General features: G+C 41.0%; 1 protein-coding gene across 1 annotated transcript in view; it reads left to right on the top strand.

Moving 5' to 3' along the window:
- Positions 1-20,836, top strand: part of ATP10B (ATPase phospholipid transporting 10B (putative)) — a 276,181-nt gene that overhangs the window by 37,763 nt on the left and 217,582 nt on the right. The window contains exon 2 of the mRNA XM_073010544.1: positions 18,326-18,570. The gene's annotated coding sequence lies outside the window, so the exon portion shown is untranslated. The remainder of the gene's footprint in view (positions 1-18,325; positions 18,571-20,836) is intronic.

A 20,836-nucleotide genomic window follows, 5' to 3' on the forward strand; every position in this document is an offset into this window, starting at 1 on the left:
CTTTTTAACAGGATATGTATTGTTTTCTACCGTGGTTCTAATTTGTTGCACTCCCTGGGTCAGGGGAGTGTAATTTGACTGGCAACTCTCTTTACATGGAATCCCTCTGTGATGGTTAATTTTATGTATCAATTTGACTAGACTACTGGATGCCCAGGTATCTGTTAAACATGATTTCTGGGTGTGTCTGTGAGAGTGTTTCCAGAAGAGATTAGCGTTTGAACTGGTGGGTAGAGTAAAGCAGATGGCTGTCCCCAGTGAGGGTAGGCCTTATACAATCTGTTGAGGACCAAACTAGAACACAGAAGTGGAGGAAGCGGGAACTCACTCTCTCTGCCTGATTCCTTGAGCTAGGCCATGGGTCTCCTGCCCTTGGGCAAGGATGTATATTATTGGTTCCCCTGGTTCTGAGGCCTTAGGCCTTGGAACCACTGGCTTTCCTCCATCTCCATCTTGTAGATGACAGATTGCAGGACTTCTTGGCCTCCATCATTGTGTGAGCCAATTCCTCATAGTAAATACAAATATGCAAATACCTACACATCTTATTGGTTCTGTTTCTCTGGAGAACCCTGACTAATACCCTCTCCGTCCTAAACCTGGAGTCGGTTGCTCACACACACACAGCAGCCAAACACAAACAAGTTAACAAGAGCCTCTGAGGCACTAGGGGCCACTGCCCACACTGTGTAAATGCTTTTAAGTGCCTCACATTTCACTGTACCTGGGGCCCTGGCAGGCAGGTGGCGAGACAGGTTTCTGGCTCTGGAGAATGTGGGTTAGTCTTGGTGACCCTTCCAGGTGAGTGTGACCTAGTTAGTGTAGTAACCCAGAAATGTCCACATACGTGTGCCAAACCTGAAATCAACAGCATTCTGGGCAGCTCTGGTTCAACTTCTAAAATAAGCAGACAGCTTAAAACCTCAGTGATGATCTAAATAGTTTCTTTAAGATACACTTAATTCAGATTTAACAAGACAATTAAATTTAACAAGATGTTGTTAAATACCAGTGATGGTTTAATGTGGATACACTGCCTTGCAGGAGACACACATTATTATTAATTACTGCTAAATTATTTTAATCATCAGCACTTAAATTTCAACATTTCTTATCAGATTAGGATACTTCATGTGCAGAATCCTAAAAATGATATATAAACAATGATATATAGTCTTTAAAGCTCTTTCTCCAAGAAGGAGAATAAAAGCAAACACATGTAATATAGAGGCATATACAATGTGCCAAGCACTATTCTAAACACGTCACAAATTTAGTTGACCTTTGAATAGCACAGGTTTGAGCTGCACGGATCCACATACACACAGCTTTTTTTCAGCCAAATACAAATTGAAAATACAGTATTTGAGGGAACCCATGTATCTGGAAGGTCTCTTTTTGTTACATGTAATTTCTGCAATACTGACTGCAGGACTTTAGTATGCATGGATTTTGGTGGTGGAGGGTTACTGAAACCAATCTCTTGCATATATGGACGGACAGCTGTAATCCAATTAGCCTTCACAATAACACCATGAGGTACTACTGTTTTTATTTCTATTTTATTTATAACGAAAACTGAGTCATAAGATGCACGCATATCCCAAGGTCCAACAGCTATGAAGTAATAGAACCAAGATTTGAACTCAAACTGACTGAATCTGGAGTCCACAGTCCCCACTGCTGATCATACTCTCTGCAAAATGATTACAAATTTGCAAACATAGTTTTCAAACTCCAGTCTAGTTTGATACTAAAGGGACATGAGACTTTGGATCCATATGAACTTGGGTTAGAATCCTAATCTACCAGCTCTACGACTATGGACTCCTAAGCCTGTTTTCTCATCTGGAAAAATGTCAGTACTCATCTATTCTCACATGCAAGGTAATGCATGTCAAGATCCTAGCACAGGGGCTGACACATAGTATGAACTCAAATTCATTTATTAGATATTGATAGAGCACTCTCCATATTCCACCCCAGGAGTACACACTGAGGAACGAATGATGAGCAAAACAGTACAACATAGTTCATGTATTTATCACATACACACACATGAGTATACAATTGAGACTGGACAACTGCTGAGAAGGAGAGGGGCATACTATGATAAGACTGCAAAAAGAGGACTTTGACAAAGATGAAAAATGTTCCCTAAGGAAGTGATGACTACACAACACACAACCCTCATCCCTTATAGAAGTAGCTATTTGGCCAAACAGATCTGCTTATCTCTATGCATGGGTGCAAGGGTAGGACATTTGACTTAGTTTTGTTTTTGTTTTGTATTTTTGCACTGAATCTGTGCCTTTGAACACAGGAGGACATCAGGGCACAGTAACTCCAGTTCCAGTCAGCAACTGGAGTCAGAAATTTGATTTCTGCCACCCCAGAATCCTACAGGGGCAACGCTGAAAAAAAAAAAAAAACCTCTGTTGACCTCCTCCAGCATAGTCTCTGACATCTAAGAGGCACTCAATAAATATTAGTTAAACAATAACAAATATAAATCATGGGGAAAAGATTCTGAGATTGCATAGCAGCTCACATTATCCAGAGCTCTTTCTCAGTATTATTTGGGTAGAGTTCAGTGGTTGGATCACCAATTTTAAATGTTTTCTACCATGTACAAGCTATGTGACCTTGAACAAGTAACCTCTTTTTATTTATATTTTTGAGATGGAGTCTTGCTGTGTCGCCCAGGCTGGAATGCAGTGGTATGATCTTGGCTTACTGCAACCTCCGCCTCCCGGGTTTCAACGATTCTCCTGCCTCAGGCTCCCAAGTAGCTAGGATTACAGGCGCACACCACCAAGCCCGGCTAATTTTTGTATTTTTAGTAGAGACAGGGTTTCACCATGTTGGCCAAGCTGGTCTTGAACTCCTGACCTTGTGATCCACCCTCCTCGCCTCCCAAAGTGCTGGGATTATAGGCATGAGCCACCGTGCCTGGCCCAAGTAGCCTCTTTCTATGCCTCAGTTGATGCCTCTGAAAAATAAGTTACAATGAGTCTTAAATCAAATAATGTATAAAGCATTTAGCACAGTTCCTGGTATATGATAATCTTCATGGCAGTGTTAACTGGGATATAGTGGTCAACAGTAGTGATGGTGTGGTTGCTTAATCCATATAACACAATATAAACAGTTGATCATAACATCCTCCTTCAACATAAAGGAAAAAACTGAGGTTTAGAGATCTAAAGTTATACGGCAAGTCAAGCCCAGGTCAGCTGCTTCCAAACCCACCATGCCAAGTGAGCCAACAGAAGCCTTTTGAACGGGAGCATGCCATGGAGAAAGCACATGAGAGCGAAAGTCTGCCCAGGGAGTGTGTGTAGGAGAGTGAGGTCAGCTGGAAGTAACTCCTTCCTTCTGAGCAAGCAGCTGACAACCTTATGTTGTCCCCCAGTTATCTCCCCTCCTGCCTTTTTCTGGAATGGGGATGGGGGATGCAGAATCGTGAAACTGAAGAGAAATTGATTCCTCCCCCTTGAGCTCAGCAAAAGAAAGATGAGAAGAAGCCAGACAAAAGCATCCCCACACACACTCTGAATCCTGACACAGCAGCGGTTGCAAGTCTGAAACTAAGCTGCCCCCTAATGTACAGTCTCCACATTCAGGAGGCTGAAGCCATTAGCAACTAACTTTAAGCTGGAAGAAAGGGAAAAGAACTCAAGTGCCTTAAGCAGTATCAGGCTCTCCATGTGAACTTAGCAGTGTCCCTTGCCATGTGTTTTGAACTTGTCTAAGTCAAGATTTCCCCCACCTCAGTCCTACTGATGTTTTGTTGGGGAGATGATGGCTGGGAAATGTTCTGTGCGTTCACCATAGATGTTTAACAATATCGCAGGCATTGTCCCATCTACGTATCAGTAGACCTCCCCAGGTGCAATAACCAAAAATATCTCTAGACATTGCCAAATGTCCTCTGGGGGACAAAATTGCTTCCAGTTGAGAACCACTGATATAGGTTGGCTTGAAAGCAGGAAATAGTTGTAAGTTAGGCGTGTTCTTGATTTTTTCCTCAGGTAATGTCAGCCTACAAATTCTTCACAAATTGGGACACATCAGGAAACCCTTAGCCCATCCCCTTGACTACTGCGGAAGAAGGCAGTCATGAGGTGGTCATCGTCCTCAGCTTATATTAGGCTTTTATGGCCCATCTATATTTTTAGGAAATTGTTTCTCAGCATCTAATGTGAACTGGTATGAACCATTTCCAGAGAGGCAATCTGAAGGGAAAAGTTGTTGTATAAATCCCTTCCACGTCTCAACCAACACCTCTACAAACACAGCTGGAAGCCTGTAGCAGATCAATGGGAACTCTACCATTCTGGCAAATGTTCATCTTGACCATCATATTTGCTGCCTGTATCCAATAAATATTTCTTGGATGACCTTCTTTGCTAGGCATTATGCTAGATGAGGTGGGAGATGCTAAGATGAAGAAGGCATTGTTCCCACCTCCAAAGCTTCCCAGTCTGTTTGGAAGAACCATGTGGGAAGGATCATGTAAATATCTTCTAACTAAGCTCAAGGCCTGAACTTGGAATGCAGATTTCGATTCTGTCTCATTAACTGATGAACTTTGGCTTGGCCTGTATATTGCTAGAGGTCTGGGTGAGTGGTTGAGCTCTTCCTAGACATTTGAGTTAGAACTCCTGTCGTCTTTACCTGGATACCTGATTTGGGGGAGTATGGGTTCAGAAGAACAAAGTAGTTATGCATTTAATACATTTTTATTAAGCACTGCTATGTTCAAGACTGTGCTACTCTGGATATAGGAATGATAAAGCATATTCAATCCATTCCCTCATGGAGTTTGCCATCTAATGGGAAAGACATTAGATCGAATTTGCACAAAATAAATATGTGATTGCCATTTTGTAATAAGAGCTGCAAAGGAAAAATCAGACATTTGCCAGTCACTCAGACTGGCTGTAGTCTGAGGCTGAAGGTGATGGGTGATACAAGGAGAGGCTAATGGAGCTGTTTACCTGGAGGACTTCGTGAGAGATGAGCATAAGTAGAGCCACTGCAGGATGAATGAGACAGAGGGAACAATGAGTTGCAGAGAGGGACAGTATCTGCAGTATTTCTATAAAGTAGCATCATTTTAGCCCCAGTAGGGTTTGCATCTTTGGAAGCTTCCTGGACAGAGAATCAGTGTTCACAGAGGACCCTGGCAACTGGAGTGCTGGGTGAATACATCGTTAGTGGATTCCTGGGCCACAGATATCAAGGAGGAGACCAGAGTTGCATCAGTGCATGGGAAACTCCCCCAAGAGCTCCTGAAAATAACTCTAGGAGATTCTGAGGGCTAACCAGGATTCTACAGCATGTAAAAGGGACCAAGAGCCAGCAAACTCGGTGTTACAAACCTATTTAATAAGAAGCAAAAGAAAGACCTGGGTGTGGAAGGGCCCTGTAGGGCTCCAGATGAAAGGGAAATTTCAAAGCTTCCTGGAAGAGTAGGCCTATACCTCAGCCTTGAAGTATGGATGTTTTAAATGTGTTTCTTAAGCTGATGTCATTCTTCCCAAATCACAGCTAGAAAATAGTTTCTGCTCAGATTCAGCAAACACTGAAAAGCGAAGAAAAATGGCCTATCTTTGTGGAATCCAGTGAAGAAAGAAACCAATTATATTAGGAGCCAAATCCCATATAAGTGGAGAATATTAAACAAGATCCAAGATTCTCCCCTGGAAAGAATATACTGCCTATAATTTATCAATCTACAAATATTTCAGCATACACTTTGTACAAAACACTGTAGTTAGAACTCCAGATTATAACCCTAACAATGGCTAACATTAATGGATCAAATTCCATCTATACCACACTTTAGCTGTATAACAAAGGACAAGTTTCTGACTTCTCTGCTTTTCAATGGCCACATTTGCAAACTCTTTGCACTTAGTAAATGCTATAGTAATTGTTACTATTATTATCATTATGATTCTTGTAATCATCATTATAAGCCAGACTGTATTACAGGATTTCATTTAATTCTATTAAGATTGACATTTTTATTATTTCCATTTTATAGATGAGAAACTGAGGCTTAGAGAGATTAAGCAACTAATCAAAGTAATTTAGCTACTAAGTTGCAGAACCAGGATTTAAACCGAGGTGCTGGACTCCAAGTTCATACTTTACTACCCTGAAATGACAGAATTATATGCAATAATGTATATGAAGTATGAGCCAAGATTATGACACTCAATAAATGACAGTTACTGTCATTTTCACCATTATCAATGGCGCCCATTTTCCTTCTTAAATGATATGAAGCATATGCAGTATTTAGTTCAGTAACTGGCACTGAGTACTCTAACTCAAAATTCCTTGTTACAACTGGTAAAGACTGGGGTTCAGATTCCTAGTCAGGAAACTTTTCATCTTGAATGGGTGAGAACTATGAGTGAATCCATCAGTTTTAAGGAAGAAGGAAAATTATTTTCTCCAGAACTCTAATAAGCTGGGAAGTCTAAATGCTGTCAGGCTGCAGAAAGCTGTGCACTCCAGAACCTTCTAGCTTCTACCCTATTTCCCCATTTGGCCATTCTTCCTCCTAAGTTACCTGTTTTTCCCCAAGTGTCAGGTGCTAGCATTCATGAGTGGTTGAATTCAGCTGTAATTGTGCATCTGAATCCAGTCATCCATTGATTTTTAGGTTCATACTGGAAGTGGTGTTGAGAATTAGAAGAAACATGCTCTTTCTCCCTCAAATAAGCACTTTTCATACCAACGTCAGCAAAGCAAACATCAGCATTAATTAACAGTGACTTTGAACTGTGTAATGTTTTCCATTAGATCTGAAGGGGGCTAGAGGGAGTAGGACAAGGGACAACACATGGCCTCACCAGGTATCTGGGGAAAAGGGAACTAAATTTATAATGCAGAAGTAGACTGCTGCTTGTTTAAAAATAGAAGGGACATGTTTTGAAACCTCAAGTGGTTGGTGGTGGAGATGGTTAAATCAGATGACTAATCTCCCAGTGTGCCATGTTGTCCCTGCTCAGAGGGCAGTTACATGGTGGAGGACACTGCAAATGGCATAGGCATCGTAGCCTTGGAAAGATGTGGGGAAGTGTTCTGAGCCCAAGGACTACTTTTTACTCATTTAAGTCACTTTTTTTTTTTTTTTTTTTTTGAGACAGAGTCTCGCTCTGCAGCCCAGGCTGGAGTGCAGTGGTGTGATCTCGGCTCACTGCAAGCTCCACCTCCCAGGTTCATGACATTCTCCTGCCTCAGCCTCCCGAGTAGCTGGGACTACAGGCACCCGCCACCACGCCCTGCTATTTTTTTTTTTTTTTTGTATTTTTAGTAGAGATGGGGTTTCACTGTGTCAGCCAGGATGGTCTCGATCTCCTGACCTCGTGATCCGCCCGCCTCGGCCTCCCAAAGTGCTGGGATTACAGGCGTGAGCCACCGCACCCGGGGAGACATTTGCCTGAAAAACAAACAAAATCAGCTTTTGTTAGTGCCTATCACCCTTTGATGGATTTCCATTTCACTAACAATGAAACAAGTCTTTTCATGGCCGGGCATGGTGGCTTAGGCCTGTAATCCCAGCACTTTGGGAGGCCGTGGGAGGTGGATCACCTGAGGTCAGGAGTTCAAGACCAGCCTGGCTAACATGGTGAAACCCCATCTCGAATAAAAGTACAAAAATTAGCTGGGCATGGTAGCACATCCCTGCAATCACAGATACTTGGGAGGCTGAGGCACAAGAATTGCTTGAACCGAGGAGACAGAGGTTGCAGTGAGCTGAGATTATGTCATTGCACTCCAGCCTAGGCGACAGAGTGAGATTTTGCACCCCCCCCCCAAAAAAAAAAGTATTTTCCTTGCCCCATGTATTAGTTTCCTAGGCTGTCATGACACAGCACCACATTTTGTGACTTTAAGCAACAGAAATGTATTTGCTGACAGTTCTGGAGGTTAGAAGTCTGAAATCAAAAAGTCAGCTGAGCCGTTCTCTCTCTGAGGGTATAAGGGAGGAGCTTTTCTTGCTGCTGCTTAGCTTCTGGTGATGGCCAGCAACCCTCGCTGTTCCTTAGCTTGTAGACTTGTAACTCCACCCTCTGCCTCTGTCTTCATGGGGCCTTCTTCCCTGTCTGTCTCTGTCTCTACATCTCTGGTTTTTAGAGTTGGTGTGGTGAAGTCACTAAATGTGGTGACAGTAAAGCCTGACCTCAATGTGGGGTCTGAACTCAGGGGGCAGAATGACCCCTAGTCACATCTGTAGTACAAGTGAGGACTGTGTTTATTTTCTAGGGCTGCTATATAAATTACCACAAACTCGTTGGCTAAAGCAACAGAAATGCATTCTCTTACACTTCTGCTGACCAGAAGTCTAAAATCTCACAGAGCCATGCTTCCTCTGGGGGCTCTAAAAGAGAATCCATTATTTGACTCTTCCAGCTTTAGTGGCTGCTGGCATTCCTTGACTTGTGGCCACATCACATCAGTCTCTGTTTCTGTGGTTGCATTGCCTTTTACTGTGTCTCAAATATCCCTCTGCCTTTCTCTTATAAGGACACTTGTCATAGGAATTAGGACTCACCTGAATAGGATGATCCTCTCATCTCAAAAGCCTTAAGTTAATCACATCTGCAAAGACCCTTTTCCCAAATTAAAAAAAAAAAAAAAAGTCATAGGTTCCAAAGCCTGGCATGTTGACATATCTCTTTAGGGGGCACTATTCTCGCCCCTATTCATTATGACTATCCTGGAGCTCAGAGATGAGTGAATTGCTGCAAGTCTCAGTGCTAGAAAACAAAGGAGCCAGGTACAGAAACCTTAGGACAGAGATAGGAAATGACTTACCCAGGAGAGTACAGTAGACACCAATCTGAGTCAAGGCTTCTCTCTTCTCCAGTCTTCAATGGTTTTACCCAAATGCATGGTAATGTGGGAATTTCCTATAATGTTGGGAAGATATTTTTGTCTAGGTAGCTGTGAAACTTTAAGAAAGATATTTTGCAATTGAGATATCCTGTTTGAGACTCAGCTCAAGATATTCTTTTTCTTTTGAATAAGGATTTTTTTTTTTTTGAAAAGATGGTTTGTAAAAAGATAAACGAAATAGCTTAACATGGACCTCCATCCTTACAGTCAGTGAGAAGCATTCATCTTTTTATACATTCGTTCACTCATTCATTCAACAAATATTGAGGGCTCTCTGCCAGGCAGTGTGCATAGTGCTGGGGAGATAATGAGACAAAAGCATTTCTTGCATTGGTGGAATATAATACAATATGGAGGAAACAGACAATAACAGTAACAGTAAAAAAAGTGCTATTTTGAAATTTGGAAATAGTATGAGTGAAATAAACATTGTGCTATGAGAGAGTATATTGGTAATGATGCTACTTTAAGTAGAGGAATAAGAGAAGGTCTGTGAAATTTAGATGAGACTTGAAGGAATCCATTAGGCAAAGAGGCTGGAGAAGGCATTCCATTCCAAACACAATGCCTTAAGAGGCCAAGGAGTTTGATGTTTTTGGAATAGTCAGAAGACCCATGTAGCCAGAACTTACAACTGGGTGGGGAAAGTGAGGCTTCCTCTGTTGCAAAAAGGCCTCCTCCAGGTGGCAAAAGGTACAACCACACTTTACTCCAGGATTATCTCATCCCAGCCCAGTGATGACAAAGAACTTCTATCTTTTCCTGTTTTCTAAATTCTAAATCCCAGAAAAGACTTTGATTGAGTTTGGTTTAAGTCAAGTGACTTCACTTGAAACAATCACTGTGGCCAGAGGAATGCAGTATTAAGAAAAGCCAGACCTGGATCGTCTACCTTCCTCTGTGGTCAGCAGCCCCATCAGAATCACAGGATTGGAGCGGCAGGAAATCAGTTGCCCAGAGGAAGGAGGGGATGCAGGACAGACAAGGCAGTAGACATTCACCATCCTGCTCAAAATGCAGCAATTCATTAACTGCTCCCCTGATACTTACAAGCGGGGATATTGTCTGTCTAATTCATTACTGTGTTCCTCGTGCTGAGGACAGTTCCTAGCACATATTAGCTCCTCAAAAACTGTCAATTATATGTATGGGGTAGATTAAAAGAATGACATTTTATTACCATAAAAAATTACAGTCACATGTCAATGACAGGGAAACATTCTGAGAAATGTGTTTTTAGACAATTTATCCTTGTACTAATATCATAGAGTGTCCTTACACAAACCTAGATGGTATAGCTTACTACACACCTAGGCTATATAGTACAGCCTAGTGCTCCTAGTCTACAAGCCTGCACAGCATGTTCCTCTATTAAATACTGTAGGTAATTGTAAGACAATGGTATTCATGTATCTAAATACAGAAAAAATACAGTAAAAAGTTAGTATGAAAAAAATTTTTAATGGTATACTTGCATTAGGGTACTTACCATGAATGGAGCTTACAAAACTAGAAATTGCTCTGGGTGAGTTGGTGAGTGAGTGGTGACTGAATGTGAAGGCCTAGAACATTACTGTGTACTACCGTTGACTTTATAAATACCATACACTTAGGCTACACTAAATTTATAACAAAGTACTTGCAATATGATGTTGTGACAGCCATGACGTTGGCACTAGGTGACAGGAAGTTTTCACTCCATTGTAACCTTACAGGACTACCATTGCATACACGATCCATTGTTGATCAAGATGTTATGTAGCGTATGACTGTATTGACAGTATAAATACTTCTGAATGGATAGTTAAATTCTGTTACACCACACAATTGTTGAAGACTGTTGGTTTACAGAGTGGAAATACTAATACTTAAGGTGTATAACTTGCCAGGCTTCTCTGATAATTGTGCTATTAGATTGTAAAAGGCTTTGGAATGTATTAAAATAAAACTACATACAGATACAAGGCATTTTGTTGTTAATAGTCAGCTAGGAAATGAATGTTCAGCAGAATTGTCGAAATAGGCTCCTAAAGGGTATGGCAGAAAAATAAAATGAAACTTTGAAGAGAAAGTTTCAAATGGCAAAAAATACTTAGGCAGCAAAAAGACAATTTTCTAAAATGATTGGTTTGAGAAGAATGAATCAGCAATAAGTGTTGGTGCAAAACATTATTTAAGAAGTCTGAACATACTCCTGATTAAAAATATTTTCAAGAGTGACTCCAGCAGAAATAATAAAATGCTAGGCACAAACCTGTTTCCTTAGCCATCCTGGCTAAGCAGGGTGCAAGAGGCTGAACCGCACCTCCATCAACTGCTCTGAACTGCTTTGAGAGCATGGCATGTGTGTGTTCAGTTGAGTGTTTTAGGTCATGTCATTTTAGGGTTAGTGCCACCCTCCTAGAAAACGACACATAGAAAGGAAGCCAGATTCGACCCACAGGCCATGAGTGACCAATTACATTGATCATGTGGATGAATTGAGACACAGGTAAACTGCTACCCCGGAGACTAAGTAAGCAGCTTAGAAGAGAGAGTGTGTGTATCCTCACATCCAAAGGTGGGTAGGAAATCTAGGGCAAGTAGACAGCTGCAGATATTCCTGAGTCACAAGCTGGCTGGTTGGCTCTGCCATCCTTGGCATATGGCTTCCATCTCTGGGTCCAAGGTGACTGCTGTACTGTTTTCAGCCAACAGGAAAGAAGTGGGGGAAAGAGTCCTGGCAAGTAGAATTGTCTTCAGAGAGGTGACTCAGAACCTGCAAATACCATGCCTGTTCATATTCCAGTGGCCCTAACATAGTCACATGCTTCCACGTAACCACAAAGGAGACTTGACTCTGAAGTCTCTAGCTGCATAACCAACGTACCCAGATAACACTTAGTTCCAGGAAGGGGGTTTATTTCTAAAATAAAAGGGACACTATGGATGCTGGGGGACAAGATCACATTCTCTGATATGTCATGCATATATTGAGTTCATGCTGTGTTTGAGGCATTGTGGGAAATGCAACTGTGATTAATAGGATGGCCTGCATTCCAGAAGGCAGTAGCAATGCCCATATAAAATGCAGTGTGACAAGGGGTACGTATAACCCAGTTTATGAAAGTTTAGGGAAGCGGGGATTTATTTCCTCTGAGTAGAATTTAGGATAACTTATTGGAGGAGGTAAGATTTGAAATGGGCCCTTAACACTGGATAGGACTAAGGTAGACTGGAAATTGGAGTTAGAAGAATGGACTGTAAAGAGGGAGAGAAGGGCCTTTGATTGGTGGGAAGGGAAAAGCTTGCATCCTAGCTACAGTCATTTTAATAGCTGTGGCCCTTTGAGAACCATCCAGTAATCCCACAAAAATGACCATACAAAGGCTGTCAGTTTTCTCTCCAAGTCCATTCTCTCTTATTTCCTTAGTGATAAGAATCCTAACTTTTCATTGAGTGTATTATCCTCCTTAGCCTTCTATAGAGCTATATGTGATCCCATGACCAAGTTTTGGCCAATGAGGTAGAAGTGCAAGTATCATAAACAGCTACTGAGATGTATTCTTAATGCAACAGCTTCCTTTGCACTTTCTTCTTCCTGCTGCCTGTAATTGAGGTGTGATGGCTAGAGCTCTGATAGCCACTTTGGATCAGAAGAATAAGCACTAACCCTGGAAGTGACAGCAGAAAGTCAGAATCATCCTTCTTTCCTAATGACACCATAGAACCACCATAGTGGAAGGCCCTGGACTGCCTATCTCCAGACTTGTTTGAAGCAAAAAAACAAGACTTTAGGTGTTTAAGTCACTGTCATTTTGGATTTTATGCCATGTTTAATGACAGCAATTCCTACTGAGCACAGGCAGGTTTCAAGCCGCACTTGTGCCTAGATCACACTTACCAATGGATAGAGGTTCAACCAACAGTCAGCATATTCATTTCCTATTGCTACCCTAACATATTACCACAAATGTAGAAGCTTAAAACAACACAGCTTTATTTATCTTACAGTTCTGTAAGTCAAAAGTCCAGCATGGGTCCCACTAGACTAAAATCAAGATATTGGCAAAGTTGTGCTCTCTTTTAGAGGTGCTAGGAGAAAATTTGTATTCTTTCTTATTTAGGTTGTTGGCTGAATTTTGTTCCTTGCAGTTGTAGGACTGCAGTCCTATATTTCCTTGCTTGCTTTCACCTGAGGTCTATTCCCAGCTTTTGAATGCTGCGCAGATTCCTTGGCTCATGACCTCCTTCCTCCATCTTCAAACCAGCAACAGTGGGTCCAGTCTCTCTCTCACTTTAGATCTCTCCTACTGCTACTTCCATCATCGTGTAATGCATCAGCCCTTCTGCCTGCCTCTTTCACCTTTAAGGACTCATGTGATTACACTGGGCCAACCCCGATGATCCAGCATCATCTCCGAATCTTAAGTTCTGTAACCTTAATTCCACTTGCAAAGTTCCCTTTGCCATGTGATGGAACATATTCCCCAGGTCTGGGGATTAAGGCATGGGCATCTGCAGGGAGCCATTATTCTGCCAGAGAATACAAGGTTCCTTAGGCAACCTCGTCCTTCTGTCAACTTATGATCTTGTTTCAACTGTCCTCCTCATTCACAGGTGCAATAATTAAAAGGGTAATTTCCCCTTGATGCTTATATATAGCCCTGACAGTCAGAACTCCTGCCCAGTTCTAATTCTCAGGAATAAAGCAGTGTCTTTGAGTGATTCCTCATTTATCTTGGGAGTTATGCACCAACTCATAAAAGACACCTAATAGATGTTTCAGGGGCTACGTTTAAGGCAGAATTTGGTGACTTCTGGGAGTACTTTTCTCAGGTAGATGTGAAATGGGGACCAGGGTTAAGACTAGAGTTACTCTCTAACTTTCATCAAAGCCAGACCTAAAATAGCCTAAGCAACACTGAAAAATTACTTGGATTTGTTGAGTGGGTTGCAAACAGCAACTTCTTTACAGATTTTTTTCAAGTTGCAATTGAGGATAAGATTGGAAAATAGGTGTATCACACCCAAGGCAGTAATTTCAGAAAGAAGAGAAAAGAGAAAACAAATATCCCTTAAAGAAAATAAGGCAACAGGGTACCATCTAAATTATCTGGATGGAACTAGGCAAAGGTCAGCCAATGAGTAGTCCTCCGGGGGATCAACTTGGAGATTAACTCTGGCCTCATTGTGCTTTCTCCTTTGTGCACTTTGGAGGAAGGAAGCACTTCAGTGTGAGGTCCCTGGGATGGAAGCTCCAAGAGGACAAGGGATTTGCCTATTTTGTTTTCTTTACACCCAACCTCCAGAGTACTCAGTGAACATATATAGTATTTGCATGAATAAATGAATACATTGTTGATTGATTGACTGCTTGATTGGTTGACAGTTACCTAAGTCCTTCTTTGGTTCTCCATCCCCAACCCCCTGCTGGGCTATATTGCCTAGAAGTTAAACCTTGTGCTTAAAATCAGACATGAACCCAGGTCTCACCTCCACTATCTAGTCTGTCAATGTGTTCTCTGTTCCTTAAGTCTGTTTCCTATCTGTAGTCTGTAGCCAATGATTATGCTTGGCATCATGAAATTTCATTAAGATAATAGATGCAAATGCTTAGCACAGTGCCTAGCAGTACAGTCATGTGCCACAAAATGACATTTCAGTCAACACACCACATACACAATAGTGGTCCCATAAGATTACACTACCATATTTTTATTGTACCTTTTCTATGTTTAGATACACAAATACTTTTTTGTTACAATGGCCTACAGTATTTAGTAAAGTAACATGCCGTACAGGTTTGTAGCCTAGTAACAGTAGGTTAGACCATATAGCCTAGGTGTAGAGTAGGCTTTACCATCTGGGTTTGTATAAATGCACTTTATGGTGTTTATACAATAAAAAAATCACCTAATGATGCATTTCTTAGAATGCATCCCTGTTATTAAATGTGGCATGGCTGTACTCAAATTTGTTAGCACTTAATGTTAGTTCAAACCCACTTCTACTGCTAAAGGGGTCTCCGGTGATGTTCAAACTGAATTCCCAGCCTACATGCCTCTACTTGAATCAATTAGCCTGTCTCGCCAGCATGTCATGCACATGTACATGTGTGCATGTACACGAGGGTGTGTGCACTCATGCATGCATGCACATAAATATCAACGGGCCAAAGTAAATTTAAATGCTATCTTCTCCATGAGGCCAACTATTGAGGCCCTAGTCAGAATTCATCTCTTCACTTTAGAATTCTTGAATGTTGATTAAGTCATCTTTGTATGTGTCACATACTGATGCCTTGCATAGTGTCTGGCATAATATAGAAACCTGTTTCTATATTCATCTGCTCATTCATTTTGGATGAATGAATGGATGGATGGATGGATGGATGGATGGATGGATGGATGGAAAGTTAACTTACTTATGTTCTCTGGCAGCTCCACAGGGATTTATTTATTTTTATGCCCACAACTGGTCAGCACAGTGCCTTACCCAATGTAGCTATTCACTAAATAGTGGGTGGATGGTGATAAAGGAGAAGAAAAATTAGAAAATCAAGACCAATCCCCACCTGGAATCATTCTCCTTTCAGGGCATCCTATTGAAAGGAGTTATTGAGAAGAGAGGCAGGGAGTTGACAGCCACCCTCTGGACTCTCTCCCAGGGCCTTTTTAGAATAGGAAAGTTAATTATGGAACCAGATTAACAGTTTCTTTTTTGATACAGCCAAAGTAAAACCAGCAGGATGCAATTTAGCTCTTCCCCACTTTCCAGATAGCAGCAAATTTTCATACAAAACAAAGAGACACTTGAATTGCAAATTACTTAGAGAATCAGCTAGCAACCCCAACGGAAGAATATTTCTACTTTCAAAACCCGCTGTTGCCTTTTTAGGTTTAACCATGTAGTGGGACCTTCATAAAGGCCTAGGCGCCTTGCTGTTCCAACTCTTGGCCAAGTAGGGAGGAGGAGCAATTCATTAAGGTTTACTGGAATGTCCCAGGGTGAGCTTTTTGCTCAGAACATTTTCCTCTTCTCCAAACTGTCTGTCTCTAATCCTCAGAGCACCAGCCTCCACTCACACAATGAGGGCTAAAGGGTTTCTAGAGGTCATCTCACTGGAGACTAGGAAGAGCAAATGCCTATAATGGCAGGGGGAATGTAACAAATAAAACAGGTGGTGAAGGTGAATGTATTACCTCTAGGAAGTGGGTGAGGACTAGGGTAAAACTTTACCCCATCTAACCATCACTGGACCATTGTTGATTGTTGCTAGACAGTTCCAAGAAGTCTGTAATCTGGATTGTTAATTGAAACATTCTTTTTAGGTGTTGGCATCTAATTAATAAGGGGGAATAATACCATCTATTAGCTGGATATGGCCTGTGGGGCCACCAATTTATAACTTCTGATCTAGCACATCTGGCTTCCTTATTTGATAGGGAAACCGAGGTCAAGAGACAGAAATAATGTATAAAAGATCACAGAGTATCCCAATCTTCTGATACCTCCTCCAGTGCCTAGCTGATTCCACCACACAGCCTCCCCAAATTCCTGCCCCCCCCCCACACAGGACATAGGGAAGTTTTATTTTCACAAGAGCATTTATTAACTTATTTTTCTGATTTAAATAGATAATTCCTACTTTCTACAGAGAACTTGGAAGATTTAACAAGGACAAGAGAAAATTAAAAAGTCACACAGTGGTGCCATTTTATTTATGGAGGGACTGGAGGCTGAGGTGGAAACCTGGCTAGACCCAGGCTGCTTTCAGACACGGCCACTGGAGGGCAAGGTGGCATCTCAGTTAACTTAGCCAACAATAACAGGTTGTAGGAAGGTTAGGGCAGGGGTTAAAAATACAGCCAGGTATGTGGCAGAAATGAGTAAAGGAGGACAGATGAGGAAATACGGTGAATGAAGTAAATGTGCCCTGCCTGAACCCTGTAGACACCACGCAGATTCAGCTTGTGTCATTGCGTGGGAATGCAAATAATGTTGACAGCTTTTTGGAATTTTTTTAATGTGAAGCTGAAATCTAACCTTCTTAAGTAAAAATTTTCAATGTGTGAATGTAGTCCAAATAACGTGTGTGTGTGTGTGCGTGTGTATGTGTGTGTGTCTGTGTCTGTGTCAAAACCCATCAAGGAGCAGGATTTGGGCTATGGACTTTCTCTTTGTGACCTCTGTTTAGTGACTCACTGAGAATGAACTGGGCCCTAGGCAGGTCAGTCAGCTGGGTGGAGAGTTTGTTTGTGATTAGTCACAGGCTACCAGAGAGCTGGCATGCAGATGACCAAAATCAGGACAAGACTGAGGAGGCCGAGGCTGTCCATTGACTTAACTCAGATGTCCCCTGGAGAGTGAGGGTTTCAACAAGAACCAAGTTGCATCTTGGACAGACCCTATAGGGAGATCTTCTGCCCAAATCTAAAGTACCTACCGTGGCCTTGTGTAGAGTATGTGTGTGTGCATATGCGTGTGAATAATCTTTACCTTGCTAAAATAATATAGATTATCTCACTTGGCAGCCTTGTGGAAGACAACTTCATTGTCTCCAAAGCAGAAATGTTTAAAGTCAGTAAAGTTAGCAATGAGTGTGTCAACGCTTTTCATGTTACTGTAATGAATTACTGAATGAGTCAGGCAGTAGAATGGAATGGAAGGAGCCCTTGAATAGGAGTCTTGAATTTTCCCACCCTGACCTCTCTCTGAGCTTCTATTTCATACTCTATGAAGTGAAAATTATCGTACCTGCCCTGTTTTCTATATTAGTGAGGATTTTTTTAATAAGAAAAACAGAAAACCCAATGACTTAAGAGAAAAACAAAACTAGCCTCAGCAGAGAAGGGTATGTGTTGGTTCATACAACTGAAAAATTCAATCATAGTTAAATCTGGGGGTCCAAATAATATCAAAGCTAGGTATCTCTCGCTCAAAACTGCAGAGTTGATTTCCCATATTGGCTTCCAGCAGCTCTAGGTCTCCATCTTCATCATTGCAGTACAGTAGAAAGAGACCTTCTACTACATTTTCAACACAAGTTTCAGAATTGACTTTCATTGGCCTGAAATCCCATGCCCATTCTGAAACCAGTCAATGTGACAAAAAAGATGAAATGCACTGAGGGGCGGGACCAGCACACATTTCATGGAACAATTAGCCATTTAGCTGAGGATCTATGGGAACATAATTTGCATTCTGTATGGTGGAAGTTAAAGTAGCAGACCTGATTCCCTGGTTGGAATAAAATGTTTCTACTGAGACAGCTCCCTGGGAATCTATTCCACTTGCTCTATAAAGTGTGCCTAAAGCTAAAGCCATCCAGTTAAAGAGAAAAGGGCAAAATACTTGATTATTGCTGATACTAAAATGAGATTGTATATTTTGTATTTCTTTTCTCTCCTGTGTCATGCAGGCTTCCTTTGACAAGAGAATCAGAACTGACTGGTGACATTTGTTTCAATGAAAGCAACAGTGTGAAGGGTAAGTAGTTTTTCCTATTATTCATCTCATTCAGTGGAGATATGAGCTCCTTTCCACTGCCAAGATGAGAAACTACCATTTCTTACACATGGACACAAAGATGAGAACAATAAACACTGGGGATTCAAAAAGGAGGGAAGGAGAAAGAGGAGCAAGACTTGAAAAACTACCTATCAGGTACTATGTTTACTTCTTGAGCATTGGGGTCATTAGAAGCCCACACCTCAGCACCACTCAATATACCAATGAAACAAACTTGCACATGTACCCTCTGAGTCTAAATTTCAAAAAACAAAAAACAAACAAACAAAAAAACACCACCGCTATTTCTTCCTCCAACCCAGTAAAATAAACATCAACTGATCTGGTATGTCAGCTGCCAAGTAGATGGCTTAAACTTTCTCCATTGTATATATTCCCCAGACAACATAGGACCTGTCAAAGTATATATCACTTAAGATGTGCTATTGGCTGCAAATAACAGAAAGTACAGATTCAAGGTGGCTTAAATAAAAAGAAAAAAGTTTTTGGCCCTCATAAGAAGTCCTAAGGTAAGAGAGGTCCATAGATTGCCAATGGAGTAAATCAGTAATGTTACCAAGACTTGGATTATGACTTCTTCAATGGACTGTCTCATCAGTATCCAACAAACTTCCTCTCACATTTATTGGCCAGAAATGTGTTACACACCCTTGCCTAAACCAGTCCTTAGCAAAGCAAATGGAATAACCATGATTGGTTTAGACTAATTGCTAGTCCCTTCTTGGTGTTAAGAATGGGACTTACATTCCCTGAACTATATGGTTGTGTGGAGAAAAGTGGATATATAAACAAAATTAAAATCTTATTAGAAAGAATAAAGGAAGAATGAGTAGTAATTGTAAAGGCAATCAATAGTGTCTACATAAGATGATACTGTGAAAATCTCAACAGTATTTCCTCTAAGAAGAAAGCTTATAAAGTTATTCAAGTTCCAAGACCTCATATACTCCATCATGGCAGAGAAAGCAGGCACCAGACTTGGCTAACCTTCCCTCTAGTCTTGGGTAAAATGAAAGAAAGACTCTAGCTATAAAATCCAAGGCATTATCATTATACCATATGCAGACTGTTTCTCCAATTTGCATAATTATAAACTCCCCCTCAAAGAGTAAACATCACTGCCAACTTAAAAACAACAACAACTACAAAACAGTATTAAATATGCATTGCTAATTTGACTTTCTAATTTGGGCTCTTCACAAAGATGTGCATAACTCTGCAGATACCAAATGCTTAAGAAAATCCTCCACCTGCCTGAAAAACACATCAACAGGAAAACAAAAGCTAAAAATTAGTTTTTCAGCTAAAGAATTTGAGTTGTTGCCTGAAAATTACCTGCAGGAGTTCATTCTATTAAAAAGGACTCTCAAATTCGTTGTCTCAAGCATTGCTTACCACCATTCAAGTATAGGCAATTGCTTTGTGCAGCCAAAAGAAGATCATTTCGCAAGATCTCACCATTCAGTTTTAAGAGTCTCCTGTGAGCTGTGTATGGCATTATATTTGGTCATTTATAGGAAGTAATTCAAGAGTTTCAGAAAGACTTTTCTGTCCCAAAATCTGTCTTTTATTGATCTGCCCCAAAGATCCACACCACTTGGGCTTCGAAGCTTCCAGCTATCGTACAAATATGCTACCTGGCCAAGGTGGATTAGCTATTATTATTTTCCTCAATTTCAGCTCCCTGATGAGCTACGATGATAAGTGGGACACAGGATGTGTGTATATGCATAGAGGGAAGTCCTCCTGCAAGAATGAATCAAAAAACGGTAAATATTGGCTTGGACACATTGAACAGGGAACACTTCTACACTGCTGGTGGAAATGTGAACTAGTACAACCACTATGAAAAATAGTGTGGAGATTCCTTAAAGAACTAAAAGTAGAACTACCATTTGGTCCAGCGATCCCACTACTGGGTATCTACCCACAGGAAAAGAAGTCATTATATGAAAAAGATACTTGCACACACATGTTTATAGCAGCACAATTTGCAATTGCAAAATCATGGAACCAACCCAAATGCCCATCAATCAATGAGTGGATAAAGAAACTGTGGTGGGTGGGGGGTGTGTGTGTGTGTGTGAATATATGTGTGTGTGTATATATGTGTGTGTGTGTGTGTGCATATATGATGGAATACTACTCAGCTATAAAAAGGAATGAATTAACAGCATTTGCAGTGAACTATAAAGAACTATTTATTATGGCTTTAAAATTATTTATGTGTTTACTTTAAATAGATAATACGTGGACATGGTAAAAATCATGTTTAATGCATTATGAATATTTACTGAAAAGCTTTCTGTAGAACCTGTCTACAGCCTCTCCACTTTCCTCCCCTAAAGCAACCACTTTGTATGTGTGTATCCTTCCAGTGAGAGTCTATATCCATACAAAT

The sequence above is a fragment of the Chlorocebus sabaeus genome, chromosome 23, assembly GCF_047675955.1.
Source record: "Chlorocebus sabaeus isolate Y175 chromosome 23, mChlSab1.0.hap1, whole genome shotgun sequence".
NCBI classification, from domain to species: Eukaryota; Metazoa; Chordata; class Mammalia; order Primates; family Cercopithecidae; genus Chlorocebus; species Chlorocebus sabaeus.